The sequence below is a fragment of the Corvus moneduloides genome, chromosome 3, assembly GCF_009650955.1.
Source record: "Corvus moneduloides isolate bCorMon1 chromosome 3, bCorMon1.pri, whole genome shotgun sequence".
Lineage (NCBI taxonomy): Eukaryota > Metazoa > Chordata > Aves > Passeriformes > Corvidae > Corvus > Corvus moneduloides.
This window is the reverse complement of record NC_045478.1, coordinates 116,223,055-116,241,161: the sequence shown is the minus strand read 5'-3', so window position 1 is coordinate 116,241,161 and position 18,107 is coordinate 116,223,055.

Below are 18,107 nucleotides of genomic sequence, written 5' to 3'. Positions count from 1 at the left end.
AGATGCTCTGCTGGTTCTGCCTATCACTTTAATGGGGGAGGAGTGAAATGGGATATGATAAATCACTAAACCTTCACATCTAAATGCTGCTTGGGATGTAAACATTGTGTATAAACCCTCCTAAATGGTGTTAAATTTGTCTGCTATATTTCTTCCACCCCACCACTGCTGCTCTAAGTATGATCTCTTAGTAGCTCAGTCTTGTTTTGTGTTTCATTTGGATATTCATGCCCACTTTCCCCAAATCTCTGGGGGTACTTTTTAAAATTTTTATATTGATTTTTTCTTGGTTTAAAAAAAAAAAAAAAAAACAAAACAAATACGCACACACACAAAAAAAGCAGGTGCCCACACATGGCTCAGCCCTGAGTGGTATGGGAAGAGCAATGGCTGGTTTGTGGCGCTGGAGAAGGTCTCTGCAAGGCTGAAAGGAGCATCCCATTTCCATAGACGGCTTTTTTTTTTTTTTTTTTTTTTTTAATGGGTTATGGCGCTGGGAGGATGTGGAAAGAGGGCAAATCCCTCCTCCCAGGTTGGATGTCCTGTTCTTAAAAATGTGCTTTTTCAGCTCTTGGAGGGTGTAGTTTCAGATTTATCCTCGCATTCTCCAGTCTTGGTGGTTCTGTTGGCTTTTTATTTACCTCCCCTTCTGCTCCCTTTTCCCTGCCCTCTCTCCCCTGATGGCTGCAAGGGACGCATTCAGGCGCTCGTCACCGCGCTGTGACTTCTGCACGGAGGTAAAACCGGCCGGGTCTTTCGCCCTTCTCTGATAGCAGTGCTGCAGAGTGAGGCACGTGGCAGGGCAGGGGTTTCATCTGCTCGTCTGGTTTGATGTTTAATACGTGAGGCAGAACCCCAAGCACTTGATCAGGATGTCAGGCTCGGGCGCAGCGGAGCACGCTGACAGCAGCACAGAATCGATCTGAGAGAAGGAAGGGTTTAAAATCTCTGGCAGTCACACCGCGACTGAGCTGAGCCCAGCCTGGGCCTAACTTAATCCCTGATCTGTGTAAACCCCTCTGTGCTTTCCAGAGGCTGGGACAGCTGGAGAGGCTGCTCTCCATGAGCACAGGATGGCAGCTGTGTGCTAAAACTTGCTGAGCTGCCTCCCCAGTAAGCGATGGGGTGGTGAGGGATTTAAAAGAAAAACCACTACAATGTCTTTGTCAGTCTTCCTGAAATAAATCAGGAGAGGCTCACTTAAGCTGGCTGTTGATGATTTGTGGCTTTTTTTTTCAATAAAAGCCAAATGCCTTCACTTTAGAAATAAATGTGCTATGAAGAGGGTTTCAAAGGAAAGAGGAGTAGTTACTATTCCACTGTTGCTAATTCATCAGTGGATGGTGCATATACTGCATTGTTTAATGTTACTGATACCTGATACAGACCATTCCCAAGCTGTTTGATAATTATTTATCAGCCATCTGCATGAGGAGGGGATTTGTACAATGACACCCCCAAAAGCAGGAAGGAGAGAAAGGAGTTAAGCTGTAGGCAGGAAACCAAGCAGCAAACAATTGGCACCTGGGCTCCATTGAAGACTAAAAGTGGAAAAAAATGGCTTAATTGAAAAATCTGCCTATTGTGTGTGACTGCAGCCTCCAAGGGAAACAAACAAACCCATTCAAAGGAAGGAAAAAAAAAAAAAGGCAAAGAATTAAAAAATCCTGTGCAGACTTGGGGGGTTTTAACTCTTCCCACTCCAGGGCAGAAATATTTCTATAACCAAATTATTTCCCTTCTTAAAATATTTAGTTGGATTGAGTAATTTCTTAACTCCTCCTGGCATCTTGCATCACCAGCTGGAGCTGCTTGGGACTCCTAGGGCAGCATGGGATGTATTGAAAACCCTGATCATGGTGGGATGAGTGTGGGGATGATTCTTGATTTCTTTTCTGTTTCACAGGTACCATAGAAATACAGATCTCAGTTTTCTCTCTCACTTCAGTGGTGTTTGGGAGGTCTCCCTAAGTTTCCTAGAAGAGTGTTCAGTATATTTCTGCTTTAATTTTAGTAATAACTTTCTCTGGAGTTCACTGGCTGCAGTAGGTTTTCACTACACAGTAAGACAATTGGGGCTTTTTTCCTTCTCAAACACAGCTTTCTTTTTTTCAACTCAGCACTGAGTTGCTGAGAACCCCTGAAAACAGTCTGGGGACTCTCATATATTATTCCTGGACCTGATCCATAGTGAGGAGGGCTCACAGCACCAAACCTGGGGCTCTCTGGTCTGTGGCATACATCCCTGTATTGGATTATCAGCTAGGAATGACCCCTTATTTACACGGGGTTTGCCAGAACTGCTGCTTTGATAAATACTGGGTAAGCTGGCCCAGTCCCAGCTTCTTTGGACAAGCAGCTTTTGAGCAAGTGTTCCTAATAGTGCTGGGTGGATGCATGGTGTAATTTCACTGAATTATCATATCCACTTGTATTTTGCAGAGCACACAGGTGCTTCAACCCAGTTGTCTGCTACAAGAAATGCCACGGCCCTGATGGCACTGGCAAGCATTACCCTGAGCACTGCAAGCTCTGGACTTCAGCAGGCAAAATGCTGTCTGCAGTGAGATATGGGGCCCGAGTCCTCCAGGAGGTCAGTTCTTCCCGTAACACTGCAGATCTCCCTTGTGCTCTTTGTTCTGCCTCTTAATTTTTTATTAATCTGGTTGCTGAGTTGCTACTTGTGCCCTTTTGTGAAGTTATGTTTGACTATGACTGATTTGCAGGCTTTTTAAATCAGAGAACTATAGAAGGGTGTGGGCTGGAAGGGACCTTAAGCTTCGTCTAATTCCATTCCTTTTGCCATGGGCAGGGACACCTTCCTCTAGAGCAGGTTGCTCAGAGCCCCATCCAACCTGGCCTTGAACATTTCCAGGGGGTCTCTCCATGTTTAACCTTGCTGTTGAGAAAAGCTTAATGTGGGCAGTGTCAAAGGCTGAGGATGGAATTAATTTTAGGTCATTTATAGTTGAAACCAGAAGACTTTCCCTTCCAAATGTGGCCAAATGAACATAAGGATTTGGTTGGTGTGCTTTAAGGTACCTCCAGCAATGACTTCATTAAGCAGTAAATTCCCTTGTCATTTATTTACTATAATTCCTTTGAGGGCACGGTATTTTTTTTTTAATATTTTAATATGCATTTTGGTAGCATGAATTATTGTTTCTGAGAGCTTTTGCGACACAAAGTAGAAGAGATTCTTTTATTTCGCTTTTTCCTCTTCGATTTGTCCTCAGCACTGCTAAAGCAGTTGTACTGGTTCTGAGGTTTTAGGGCATGGAACAGCAGTGGTGGAGGGTTGCTGTTGCACTGAACTTCTTTAGCTGTGCCTGGAGCTGCTGCAGCACCTTGGTGACACGCAGGTTTTTGTCTTAATTATGTTCTATTAAGCTTGCAAGCCATGCTGTAATTTCAGGGGATCAGGAATCTCTGTGCAGATGCACCAAAGGGCCCAACCCATACCTGAGCCCCAAAAATATCTTCACAATCCTGACCAGGGGTGGTGGTGCTGCTGCTAAATCCTTTTGTTACCGTGAGGCCTCTGTTGGTTTGAGCATTCCCCAGAAACTCAGAAGCTCTGGATCTCAGGTTTGCTTTATGTTTTGGGTTTTTTTGAAACATTTTGCACAGTATCATTATATCTTGGAGCTATCTATGGTGCCCCAAAGCTGCAGCACCTTGTGCATATTTTCCCTCTCTTTGTGGTGTAACAAACCCTTAATTGAGCTATAAAAAATGGCAAAGCTCAAACAGCAGAGTCTTCTCCTACCCCAAATGCTCTGAAGCTTGGGGTGGAGGGGTGGAAGTTCCCCACGAGGTTTCTGCTGGGGTCTCCCCTGCTCTGGGTGATGTCCTGATGACTGGGCTGGGTTGCTGGAGTTTTCTGTCCTCTAAACAAGCTTATGAAGGTGTCCTGCCTGTTCACCTGGAGATGTCCATACTGAGATGCAGGTGTGGGAGCAGGGAATGAGCACAAAGGAGGTCTTTAGGGACAAGAAATGCTCTTCCACAGAGAGGAGCTTGGCTAACTAGACGACTAGAGGAGCTAGTTTTCGGCAGTCCTACTCCAAGGGGACTTTTTCTCATCTACCTTTAACAGAAGCACATGCACCAGAAGCTTGACTGGCTGCATTATAGAGATAAGTCCCCTGCAGGTGATCAGAGTGCCCTTTGCAGACCAGCCCCAGGCCCCGCTCTCACATTACCATCTTTCATATTGTTAACAAAAGTAATAGCACCAGCGTGCCAGGAGTTCAGCTGTCTGGCTAAAAGCAGCCTGCAGAGCCATGGTGTATTCCTGCCTTTTCACTTTGAGGCTTTCAGCAGCGTTGAATCATCAAAGTACAGCTGGCAGAGGCAGCAGAGCAAGGCTGTCACGGAGCTGGTGTCTCCAGAATTGTGGATTTAATGCCTCTCTGTGTCACACACAGAGTGGGTTCAAAATCAGGTCTGTAACTACGTATCTCCATTGTGAAGTTGCTCCATGTTTGGGAAAGTGGGGAAGAAGCCTGGGTGTGGGAGTGCAGGAGGGGCAGGGGCTGCAGTGCCTGGGCACAGCTGGGAAGGGGAGAGGGTTTTAGTTGTTGGCTGTAGCATCCACCTGCCCTCTGCTTCACTCTGGCTGCACCTTCAGTCCTTTATCAGCCAAGGTTTTACCCCAATCTTGCAGAAAGACACCCCGTCAGGAGGATGATGGTATTAGAAAAGGCTTTTAGCTAATTATATTTGAGCTTACGGACTCCATGAGAAAAAGAACTTCAAAAATTCACATCTGCTTTGGTGTCAGACACAGCTCACCCCTGGTGCCACACTACGGAGCAGCTCCAGCAGGGAACAGCCACCTCCTCAAGGAGTAGAGCAGGAATGAGCTCGGGGTGGAGGCAGCGATGGCACTGCCAGCGCAGCAGCTGATTAATATTTCAGAGGACACGAGTGAGAGGTGACTTTGTGGCAGATTATACCAGCCGACGTCCCATGTGCTCCTGTAATGTTTGTGCATCTGCTTCCTTTGCTAATCCGCTGCTCCTCTCAAAACCCAAATGAATGGGAAAATGTATCAATTTGCTATCATACTTACTTGCATTAAAAGTAAGGGATTCTCTGTTAGGAGGCAAGGTTGGGCACAGCGTGTGGTCTGAGCCTGTATTATTAACACCATCTATTTGGTTACAGCTCTAGAAAGCAACATGGAGAGAGTTAGGGTTGAGCTTACGGGTAAAGCACACCGCAGGGAGGCTCCAGCCCCAAGAAAACACACACTTGGGAAGTTGAATTCAAATCTCAATTTAAGTTACATTTTAGAGAGAAGCCCAAAGTTGTTAAGATGTAGAAATGCGAAAATAAGCATCCAAGTCACCTTAATTCTTCCCTGAATTAATGTTTTAGGTGGAAATGTTAATTTGGGATTTTTCTCTTTCATTATTTAGTCTCCAACTAAATTGACTTAGTCATGGTTACTTGTCTAATTAGTGATGAAGGAAGAATTAGGGCTGTCAGCTTCAATAAGGAAATTAAAATAAATGTTGTTTCCATCCTCAAATATCTGAGAAGAAGCTGTCTTTCCAGATCATGGGGCCTGCTCGCTCTTATTCATTCCTCTCCCCAATGTTATATTACCCCTGATGCTCTCTTTCTCTTTTATGATACTTTCTGGCATGCTAGTACTTATTAAAGAAAAAAATGAAAAATTCATACACAGAGGATTCTGAGACATAAAATTGTTATGGATAACAGTGCAATAGTTGTCTCTTCTTTTTTCTGCTTTTGGCGTTTTTATAGCATGCCGAGGTTTAGGGAGCTGTTTTGTCTTTAGCGCATTCAGTAGACAGGCAGAAGACTTATGCTGCCTGCATTGCTTCCCAGAGCTTTTCAATTTGCTCTGCTGTCCTCTAGGTGCGAAATGAAGGTCTGTTTGCTCTGCAAGGCCACTGTCTGGAGCGTGTCACAGCAAGGTGACCAGCCCTAACCCTCCCCAGGCACTCTGCCAGGGAGCCGGGCTGCGCTCTCTGCAGTGGAATCGGAGCTGAGAGCCACAGATACTCATTCCATAGGGCTTAGGAAGCAGACAAGTCTGCTGTTTCTCATCAAGCTTCTCATAAAGCTTGACACAATCAAGCTTCAAAGGCCTTTTGCTTCCCATATTCCCATACTTATATAATTCAAGGTGCTGTGTAAGTAGAAAAGCCCCTTAAGAGTCAGACAGCTGATCTGACTTGCTTTTGGACCAGTCAGAGTCAAAACACAAGGTGGGTATTCAAAATTTGCTTGGCACAAGAAAGCAGGAGACTCTTTCCACCTTGTGGTTCATCCCTGTCCCTGGAAGTGCTCAAGGCCAGGTTAGACTGGGATTTGAGCAACCTGGTCTAGTGGAAGGTTTCCCTGCCTATGGCAGCAGGATTGGAACCAGATGGTCTTTTCGGTTCCTTCCAAAAGAAACCAGTCCATTATTCTGTGCTCCCTGCACTGAAGCCTGTGGGCAGGAATAGAGCTCTCTTCCCTCAACCCCTAAGAGGTCCATAGCCTAAAGTGTTTCACCTGTCTGTTAATCCTCATGAGATTTCCAAGTGCTTGTGCAGTCTGAGTGTTACTCCTGAATCTAAGTGAGCACCTACGTGCTGGCATCCTCGTGAAGGGAGGCCCTGGCTCTTCTCCCCAGCTCAGCTGGCTGGAGCTAACAACCATGGTTGTGAGTACAGGCCATTCATTTAAGAGTTGGACTCACTGATCTTTGTGGGTGCCTTCCAACTCAGAATATTCTGTGATTCTGAGATCTCCTCTTGCCTCTTTTTGAATGCGGCTCAAGCTAGGGCCATTTAAAGACACTTCCTTTATGCTGGAAGAGAGAGTGAACAACCAGTGCCTTCACCTGCTCTGTGCTACTCAGGGCTGTGAGTTGATAAGGTCTGAGGAAAGACTTAGACCTCGGTGCTAAAGGAAAATGGGCAGCCTTTGCCTTTGACCTTTCATTGTTCTCCTCGAGGAGCTACAGCTGTGGGAATTAACAAGTTGGGCTATAGCATTTCAACAGCTGCTGTTGACAGGGCTAATAAATGTGATTTTTAACTGCTTCCTGGTAAAAGCCAAAATGTGTGTCATACAGGATGTGATGCACAAAATGTGGTTTCCTTGAAAAATCCATGACCGTAATATGGAAGTTAAACTTAACAATGTGATTGTGAGACGGAAAAGTTTTATTCGTGGTTTAAGTGCAAAGCTTCAATACAGAATTAAGTGGGGCACTACTAGAATATCTCCCTGCATCTGGTAAGTGAAAGAAAGATATCCAATAGCAAAAGCAGAAAGATGTAATTTTTTAGGTACTCAATAAGTTCTGAGTAAGAATATAGTGTTTCAATTCTGAAATAAGGAGACTAGTGTCAGTTCATCCTCCTTAAGGTACAAGCTTACTACTTACTGCTTACTACTACTACAAGGAACTACAAGTTTCATGAGACCCTCAGTTTTCCTTTTTTTTAGGTTTTTTTTTTTTTTAAGATTTACAAGTTTCAGGATTTGTAGGAAAGAAGCTGCAAATGCAACCCAAATGTATGCTTGGAAGTCTGGAGCATGTCAGAACAAATAAAAGGCAATTCAGTTGGTTATTTCCATTTAAGTCGAAGTACTTTTGGAGGCTTGTTTTGGCACGATCAATTAGCTCCTCTGTGCTTTTTCACCTTCCGCTGAAGCAGTGGGAGCTTTACAAGTACTGTTTTATAATCCTCAAACAACCTACTAATGCTTTCATTTCCCATCAGTTTGTTGCCAGGCACAAAGGGGTTTAATAACAAAATGATTGATGACTCTATTTAAGCAGCCCATTAGCCTAATGACGTATGAAAGCGTAGCAGAGTTGTTAGCTTGTGTACAAATGCGCTCCTCAAAGAGCGGCTGCGGGTGCCTGGTCCGGTGTCCGAATCGGTTTGCTGATCTCCCTGCAGATTCCTCCTTCCTATCAATCTGCTGCTGATGGACACTCATCAGGCACAGGGCAAGCGCTTGCTCCATGCCCATGGCCATTCCCAGCATCTTGGGAGACACAAGGATGGTGGGTGGCAGCGGGATGCCCACATTAAAGGGGATGAACTGCCCACGCTGTCAGGGCAGCCTGTGTTGCTCCTTCCTGCCACAAGAAGCTGCTCCATCTCGAAGCTCATGAGGCTGCATCTTTGAAATCTTCCTGAACACTGCCATATCTGAATTATATTGTGATTTTTTTTTTTTTCCAAGAACAAGTGAGTGTTTATCTTATCCAGTGTTCTTCTTCAAAATACCAGTAATTAAGAGCCAAAAGCACAGTGGAAGCATTTAGGAATGTGGCCAGCAAACACTCTCCAGCAGGTGCTGTGCATGCAGTGTATGACCCCAGTGTTTTCAGACCACCCAGCTCCTAGGGACTGGCTAAACTGGCTGGCTGCAGCCACATCCTGCTTAAGCCCTGCAGAGCATCCACTTTACATCTAGGAATCAAGTCCTGGATTATTTTTACTCCCAGAGGCTCAAGCTGGAAAACTCATGAAGGGTGAGCAATACATGAAAACAATATTGAGCTCCAACACCAGCACTACAGCAATCACAGTGTTTGGCAGTTTGATGTCCTCTACTCAAGAGCATGACTTAGTGTTGTGGCTGGGTTGTGCTTGGCAGCACCATGGACATCTGGCTGTCATAACCACTGCCAGTCAGCAGCCATCAGCACATGCCTTGATCCTCCACAAGGCTTTGTATTTTCTACTGGTCCCTGACACACAGCTATCACTTTGGTGCCACCTTTCACCCTTCCCAGAACAGAAGTTGGTTTGATGATCCTTGTGGGTCCCTCCCAGCTCAGGATATTCCTTAATTCTAGGGTAGCTCCCATAGCAGCAAGTTCTTGAGCAAAGGACTTGGCTAACAGGACCATGCCATTGCTGTGGATACATAAGGGGTTGTCTCAGGGATATCAGGATTTGCATTGTAAGCTCAGGCTCATATCCAAAGCAGCTGGGACAGCAAAGCTGCTGTTGAGCCCTGTGTCTGCTGTCTTTAATGGGACATGTTCCATTAAAGGCTCCTAGCTGTGGTGGAGTTAATCTTCCCCTGAACCAGAACTCACCTGACCTTCATCTGAAACCTCTGGTACTTTTCCATTTCACACACATAGAGGAAACCAGTTTTCTTAGCCAGTGCATTTATAAAGGTTATGCAGGCTACACCACTATTTTAGAAAAGGTTTTCACTGCATTTATTTTTCTTCATTTCTTCCATGAGTATTTGGCCAAGGAAAGCTCCAGCTCCCTTTCAAATGCTCCTTGTCCTTGGGTGACCAGTTAGGAAATACTTCACCAGTTATCTCTGTCTTCACCCTAAATGCCTCACTGCAGGATGAAAGGGTCTCTCCTGGTACTGATCCACTGAACCCCATGTATCCTGACAAGTCCATCCAGCCCGGATACCTGATGACAAATGAAGTAAGACTGATATTCCTCTTATACCCAGCAGCCACTAACCCTGCTGGAGTTGTTCTGTCACACTGGAGACTATGGGAAGGAAGGTCTGCACGTCTTTTATATCTAAAACACAGCTATTTATAGCCTGAATACTGTGCAGGAATGATGGGAAGTGAATCATCAAAGATGTTTTGGTTACATGAATAAAACTCAGTTTCAAGTTTATCCTAATGATGAAAATACTCTTTCCTGGAGATGCACGTGTTGTCTTCTGCCACACTGGCAGCTGTACACAGTAGGGCTTTGCTCTTTTCAGATCTGGCTAATTTAGGAGAAGAACCTTATCAAGGATCTGGTGGGAGACCTCTAAGCCAAACTTGGCATAAGGGAGTAACTCATTATGTCATGTATTTTTCTAACTGAATTCATACCAAACCTGCAGATCTTGGTCTCCAGGAAGGAAGTCACTCCTCAGCTGGCTGGAGTTGTCATCCATGGGCAGAGGCAGCTTATAATGGCAAGGCTCCAGCACTTCCCTCAGTTCTGCTTCTTCCCTGCTCCCAGCATCTTTTATCATCTTTCACCTCAGTTTCCTACCTGCAGTCTGGACCTGGTGACTGGGTCCTGTGCAGCAGATGTTAGCTGATGGTGTTCTTTAGTATTATTTATTGCACCCTTTGCAACAGATTAGTAAGACCCTACTATGAGAAGAGACCAAAAATAGGCTGCTTTAACATGCACCAGGATGAATATTTGTGGAGAAATCTTCAAAATGCGAAAGAGATACGCATGATTATCAGAGGAGCTTCTCCTTTGCCCACCATCTATAAATAGCCCGACACTGGGAGCTAAGGAGGGAGTTTTCAATAAAATAGAATTGTTAAAAAATCATCAAAAACATAAGTTTGGACCTACTGATGCTCTCTAGTATTTTCTGCCATTGTCCTGGATCTCAATCATCTTTAAGCTTTAAAAATTTTAAGATACTTCTGGCAGAAACATGGAAAGACAGGTAACTAATTTTCTATATGTTCCAGGTGGGACACGTTATATTATGCATATATAGTGGGAAAATAGCTTGAAATGAAGGCCCTGCCATGCCAGGAAAACATCTATGAGGAATTATGTCTGTCCTGGTTTCAGCTAGGGTAGAGTTAATTTCTTCTCAGGTAGGTCCACGATACAAATCAATGGCATTTCTACAGATGAGGAAACATTTCTATTGAATGCGAGTTTGGGGGTTTTTTCCCACATCTCTGTGGCACCATGCTCTTTATCATGCAGGCTGCCAGAGGGTGATTAGCCCAGCTCCATGCTAAGAAAAGCTGTTCTGGTGGTAACATTCTTCTGCCTGCCTGCATAGAAAAAAAAATCCATTTTTTTTACTAGGAGAATTGAAAATCAATGTTAGCTTTTACTGTCTGGGGCTCAGCTATAGCAAAACTTGGGCCAAAATCTCTGCAGGTGTAAAACAGTATAGCTGCTCTGGCTGGTGGGTGCTCAAGCCAGCTGAGCCAGATGGGGTTTATTTCTTATTTGATCAAATTAAAGGATATTTGTATCTCACACCGAATCTGACAAAGAGGTTTGTAACAGGAGCATTAAGGATGATAAAAGTCATGCATACAGCCACTTATTATTAAATAATAAATTAGGCTTGCATTGCCAGCACAGCACCCCCAGGCTGAAGCTGACCCCAAGACCTGTCCTGCTCCCAGCTAGATAAAGTAGAGCTGATAACTGCATAGTGTGAGCAGAGATCATCCTAAAAACTGAGAGAGGCCCCACTGTTTGCACCAGCAAAGAGCCTGCCCCATCTTCTCCAGTGGTTTCCAGTCCTGTAAAACCCTGGGAGCACACTGATTGTGGGGACCAGGCAGTCCAAGAGATGGGAGACTGTCCTGAGCGAGGAGGCATGTTCCCTGTGGGTATCAGTCCAGCCAAAGACCGTGGGGATCCTTATTCCCACGGTTTCTCATGCACCTGCAGAAAAACAGCTCAATTTCTTCCATTAAACCCAGATGAGCAAACTGGACTTTCCATCATATCCTTGAAACACCACATAAAAATTGCAATATATCTGTCTGCAGGTGATGAGTACAATTATATCCCCCCTGCTGGTTTTGTGTTTTGCCTTTTTTTCCCTAAAGGAAAAAGCATCTTTCACTGCAGAAAAGCCTGTCCTTCATTTAGGGAAGACAGCAGCTGTCAGGAGAGGAAAGCTGAAGATTGACAGAGGAAAGACACAGCAAAAGTGCTCCCAGAACATTGAACAAAAAAGATAATCTTAAGATGTTGACCTCTTACAGAAGTGTGTATAATCAAAGAAAAAAACAGCAATATAATGTCCTGGTTATTCCCTAAACTGAAGAACTGTATATGCTGCAATGCCTATCTGAGAGCCTGCAGCTATAGTTTTCTTGTGATTTTTCCTTCAGAACAAGAAATCTGGTGTGTTTAGAGGTTGGTCCCCTTATTTCTGAATCTCCTGCTCTTTTTTTTTCCCATCTCCTTGGCCATATTCTGGCCCAGTTTTATCAAATTGCTTTCGGCAAGGGAATGGTGCAGTTGTATTAAAATTCTGACCATGAGAAAACACACATGGTATCATTATAAACCAAATAACAATAATAATAATAGTAACAATAATTTGTTCCATCTCCTCTCCTTTAGTTCTTATAGTCTTTGAATTTTTCCTCCTTTAGTATTCTGTCTATAATCCCGTTTTCTTCCAGACCCTGCTGTTCAGCTGTTACTGAAACATCGTCTGCAAAAACACCGAGCGGGGAAATGTTGATTTGTTTTGATCTCAGGGGAAATAATGTAACTCGGCGACAAGCCCACCAGCAGCAACTCTTAATACACAGCAAGGCAACTCACAGAGAAATCACCTTGCTCTTGGGCTGCATACACATATTTAATTGCATTTAATTCTTGAGTGCTCGTGCAACTCAGTTCAGACCCATAAATAATGGGGAGTTTTGGTTCACTGGCTGAACCAGAGGAGACTGGAGGAAAAAAAAGCCCCATAAACCACTCGGTTTAATTTTCAGGTTTGTTAACCCTCTTTGCTACATGGCCTTTTAAAACTAATTTTGTGGGGTTTATTACGAGATGAACAAAAAAGGTGGTCGCCCCTCTTCCCCCCAAGCAGGGGCTGGTGGCAGCGTCCTCCACCACGTACTGGTGGTGCTATGGCAGGACCATCACATTCAAAGCATTTGCCACCCAGTGGCTTCCCAAATCAGGAGGAGAGAAGAGGGGAACAGAGAGTGGAGGACTTGAAGGGCTGTGGCCCAAAGACGTGAGCTGTCAGCAGGTTCAGGGACCCTGGAGCAGCTTGCTACGAAGTGAGACGAACAAGGATACTGTAACAATAATATTAACAGAAGAAGCGCTGTGATGCAAGGATAACCAATACAAGAATAAAAATACAAACAAGAAAGGCATTGAGGACACGCTGGAACATGCCCAGAGAAGGGCAGTGGAGCTGGTGAAGGGTCTGGAGCACAAATCTTGTGAGGAGCAGCTGAAGGAGGTGAAGGTGTTCAGCCTGGAGAAAAGGATGCCCAGGGGAGCCCTTCTCACTCTCTACAACTGCCTGAAAATGAGTCTGCCTCTCCTTCCAGGCAACAACTCATAGGACAAGAGGAAAAGGCCTCAAGTTGTACGAGGGGAGGATAAGATTAGATATTGGGGAAAATTTCTTCACCAAAAGGGTTGCTAAGCATGGAACACACTACTGGGGAGAGCGGTGGAGTCACCATCCCTGGAGGGATTTAAAAGACACGTAGATGTGGAGCTTGGGAACATGGCTGAGTGATGGGCTTGGCCATATTAGGTTAGTAGCTGGACTTTAAGGTCTTCTCATAAAGGTCTTTTCCAACCTAAATGATTCATGATTCTATGAATAAAAATCTTGATTGATTTTAATTAATGTTTTTTTTTAATGTCATGCACTAAATTTAAAAAAAAATCCATCCTCAATCACCATCATCTTTTTTCTTTTTCTTTTTTTTTTAATTAGGAGTTTTTGCTACACTAATTGTTGCATTTGTCCATTTCCATCAAATCAAGTCAAACTAATGACAGCCAGATGGTCACAGCTCTCAAGATGCCTCACTCAGGGCTAATCCATCCCTCTTGCACAGAATCAAGGAGCAGAGGGAGCCTGTCCTCTTCCTCCAGGCACCACAAGGACAGGATTAAAAAACACACACTTACTCAGCAGGAGGCAAAGCCAGTGAATATCACTGCTACCAGCTCTCTCCATGGAGCTGAGGTCAGACTGCCCACCCCACTAATACACCGTCATTGAAAAACATGCAAAGGGATGGATGGGGAAGAGTGAGTATCTCTGGCAGAGAAACGAGGCACATATGATCTCCTCAAGTCACTTTGTAGGAGGTTAAGATTCACCCATGCCCCCTCCCACACACTGTGTAGATGCTGTGTGCACCCTCTTGCACACCCTCTGCCTCCTGCTTGGTTCATGGCCCACGTGCACAAAATTACCAAGGGCAAGATTTCTGCGTGAGTCTTTTGCTCTGAAGTAAGAGACTTGAGCTGTTGTTTCCGGCAGCTCCTGATAATACAGGACTATTCATAATTACAGCATTTTATTTAAGAAAAGGAGGATCAAACTTGTGATCACTTGAATGATACTTGAAAATTATTACGGGCTGCACCCATTGTAAGCTGGGATAATTAAGGCGGCTGGTGCTACTAACACTCTGCCCTTCCCTATCACTGGTTTAATTTCCTCAAACATTTTTACATCCTACTCCTCATGCTGCCTCGGGGTTTTGCAGTAAAATTCAATAATCATTTTCCTTTCTAGTTTTTCTATTAAGCACCAGCTTATTTCATCATCAGAGCTCAGAAGCAAGTTAAGCTTCTGTGGGCTGGACCAGCCAGAAACTGGGGGAACTTGTGCAGCTCTTTCATCACATCCTGCAAGCAGCTGCTTGCGGAGACCCTCCCAGTTATTAAGAGTATTTCCAAGGACTTTGAGGCAGGCTTGAACACCCACAGATTTTGGGAGGTGACATTCATCAAGGACTGGAGATGACATCTCAATTCTCTGTGTTCCCAAGGTCAGGGGGAAAACCACAGGTCTGCTGCAGCCCATCCATACCTGGAAAACCTCAGGTTCCCATCTTTTCCTTTTTGATGGACAACCCTGCTAGAAAGGAAAAAAACATGACCACAGATTGTGGTTCCTTGATCGTGGCAACAACAAAAAAGAAAAGTTTCTCATCTTTTTATTTATATTTTTTACTGACAGAAGCAGAGGTTTGTTCACCTGGCATTCAGACAACGGTGTCTCTCTGTAATTTGGATGGTTGATATGAAGCTTCAAGTTCAGGGAAGCTTTCCTGCATACTTTTTAGTCTCTGGGGACATAAAGGCTCCCTCTGAGACAGGCTTTGAGCTCTATCTCCAAAAGACAATGCTGAAAAGCAGCTCTTTTGGGTTTTGGACCCCTCACACCAAATGCCTTAGTCTGGCATGTACAGATGCTCCTGAAGTTACTACAAGGACCTCAGCTCTTTCTCGAGCTCTCTAGCTTTGGCTAAAGACAGCAGGAATCAATCTTCATGCTGTCTAAAAGCAAGTATTGGTAGCAAGGCTGTGATGGGATTTTCTCTGTGGTCAGGCTAAGCTGACCATCTCCATGAGCAGCCAGTTTTGGGACAGCTCCCAACAGGCTTTTTTCCATGTCTGAAACTGTTCTACAGGTCACAGGGGCCAACACTTTTGCATCCAGACACCAAAAGAAGTGACACCGCACTCACCAAATAGACAGGCAGCACCTCTGGCTGCCACAGGAATCACGGACCCTTCTGAGATAGATGAGAAAAGGTTAAAAAGCACCTGGACTGTTGCACCTCGGGCCTAAGGATGACAAATTCCAGCTATAAGGGCTGCAGGAGAAGCACAAGCTCTTGTAATGGAGTCTAGGAACTTGTTACAGAAACTGTGGCTGGCACAAAAGGGCTGGTGAGAACTGACTGTGCTACTGAAAGTGATTTTTTGGGGGGATGGGGAAAGAGCTGAGTGTGTGTGGTGAGAGAGGCTGGACAGTGCTTGATAGGAGATGTCAGCTCTCACATAGGAGTGAGGCAACACCCCTCTGCTAATATAACACTTTCCTCCCTCGTGATAGACACTGGCACCCACTTGTCCATGTATTTTATTTTGGAAAGGTTAATGACCGTTTGGTTAAGCCTGAAAGGGTTTCTGCCCCAACTCTTGGCAGGAGGGCAGGACTGGGAAAGATGAGGAAAATCACCCATGTCAATACACTGGACTGGAAATCAGCATCTTCTGGCTGCACTTTCACAGCCTGCGTGACCTGACCTTATGGGTCAAGGGGCAGACAAAATTCAACACCATCTGCTATTGGTTAGTTAATACTTAACCAAAAAATTGGGGTCAGCAGCCTCAATGAGCTACAGCTGGAGATAACGGGTTTGGCTTTGAAAGGCATCCGATGCCTGAATCAGCCCAGGGGATGTTATAACCTCACTGGGGATATTTGGGATGGTGCTGAGCTGCTCCCCCTGGCTCTGCTTCATGCAAATGTCCTGTGGCCTTGGGATGTCGATACATCTCCCTCCAGCTGGTCCCAGTTTGGGTGCCCAGTTTCCAGCCTATATAGTTGCAAAACACCTGGGTGCTTAGCCACGTGCTTCAAGGATCTCATCCTGCCTGCCAAAAGCTTCCAGCAGCTGCACAGGCTAATTTTACAAGTCAGGTGTTTGCCTTTGACAGGCAACTCTTCATATCTTTATGACTAGACATTATTATATTGTTCTTTCATTTGATAACTGCTCCAGTAATGGCTTCCATTTGCAGTAAATCTCGTGTGCTGTCTTTTTCCCCACTATTAAACATAAGATGATAACCTGTGTGGGAGGCTGTGCACAGAAATTCAGTGAAGCTTTAAGAGGTTGGGGAGGAGGGGAGATGTGGAGGGGAAATGTGGTCAGCGCTAGCAAAGTGTCTGGTAGGAAGATGCTTTTGGAGGAACTAATTATACCCTGGAGCACTTGGAAGAACCTACCCAGCATGCAAGTTCAGCTGGGAAATGAATATTTAAACGGCTCTTCAAGTTAGTAAGCCTTTGGAAAGCACTGCTCAATACCTGGAAAATAGACCCATGACACAAGAACGGATGAGTCTGAATGTGACTCAATACAAGCACTTGGCTTTTTTTACCACCACCATAGAGCAGAACTTATCCCAGTTAAATGGCTCTGGAAACACCAGCTAAAATCCTTTGATCAGCTCTCCCCAACATGCAATTTGTTCAGTTTTACCTTCCCTGGCAGTGCAGCCCTTGGTTTGCCATAGGCAATGCTGGATCTTGTCCAGAAACCTGGGACAAGGCAAGACCCCAAAGCCATGAAGGAGTGCCCCAAAGACCTTCTCTGCAGCTGCTCTTGGGCTATGGCTCCTCTTCCTCCTAAGCTGTTTCATACATATTTTATATATATAGTCGCCCTGGGGGGTGACAGCACAAGGAGAGATCAAACACTCAGCAGCACCATGAGCTTGGCACTTTAACTCCTCTAGTGGAAGATGGTTTTGGTGGCCCAGTGCTGCAGCTCTGGCCAGGTCTGGCTTATTTGGTGGCTCATTTGCTCTGGAGCTGAGCTGAAACTTGTCAGCAAACTGCAGTGCTTGGAGCTAAAGACATCCCCGAGAAACGCAGTGAGGTGTGTTTAACCCAGACAGGTCTGTGTGCTCAGAAGCAGGGAATGACTACTGGGTGCACAAGTGCAGGAGGAAGAGGAGAGACCGCAGCTCCAAACATCAGCGCTTTGGTGCCAGCGCTGTGAGGGTGTGTTTGAGCCAGACCACGCAGACAAGGAGCAACGTCACCTGTCATCCCGTGTCCGTAAGTCCCTGCCAGGGAAAAGGGCCGAGAATGGGCTGGAACTGGTGCTCCAGTGCTGTGTACAGTGTCCTGCACCTTCAGCCCAGTGTGCCAAGTCTGCTCCAGGGTGGTGGTGGCTGCTTGAGTTTAATTCCATGTGGATACTGGTATTAAACCAGGGCCTGGAGCTCTCCGGGGGAAGCTAGGTAGTCATGGTCCAAACCCCTCTGCACAGCCAAAACAACTGGGCTGGAAATGCAGGAGGAGCCCAGAAAAAAGCAAAACCAATGTTATTGAGTGGAGGCCCCAATCTGGGCAGCCCCTGACTGCCTCTCAATTAGAAGTGTATATGCAGAAAAATCATAGAGCCATAGAAAGGCTTCACCTTTTAGCCCCTGTGTGTGCTGAGATTAAAGCCAGAATTTGTTTTCCTACCATGGCATTTCGAATTCAGGCTGCAGAATAACCTCCTCTAACCTGCAGGAAAAGGTTTCTCCCCACAACTTGCCCACCTTGCAAAAGGGGCTTTTACCTTCAGTCTGCAAAAAGGATGGAAAATTGCAGTGTTTTTCTACAGCATGTTTAAGTTCACTTCAGACAACGATTATTTTGTTGGCTTCCCAAGCCCCAGTTAAATGATCATTTACACACTGTAATTTAAAGCATGTGATTTGCTGGTAAAACCCGTAACAGCTATGAAGTGTGTGTGTGTGTGTGTGTGTGTACAGTCATTATTGTTGCTGTTTGGTTTCTTCTCTATTTTAATAGCAAAAATATTAAAATGGGAAAAGCAAAGC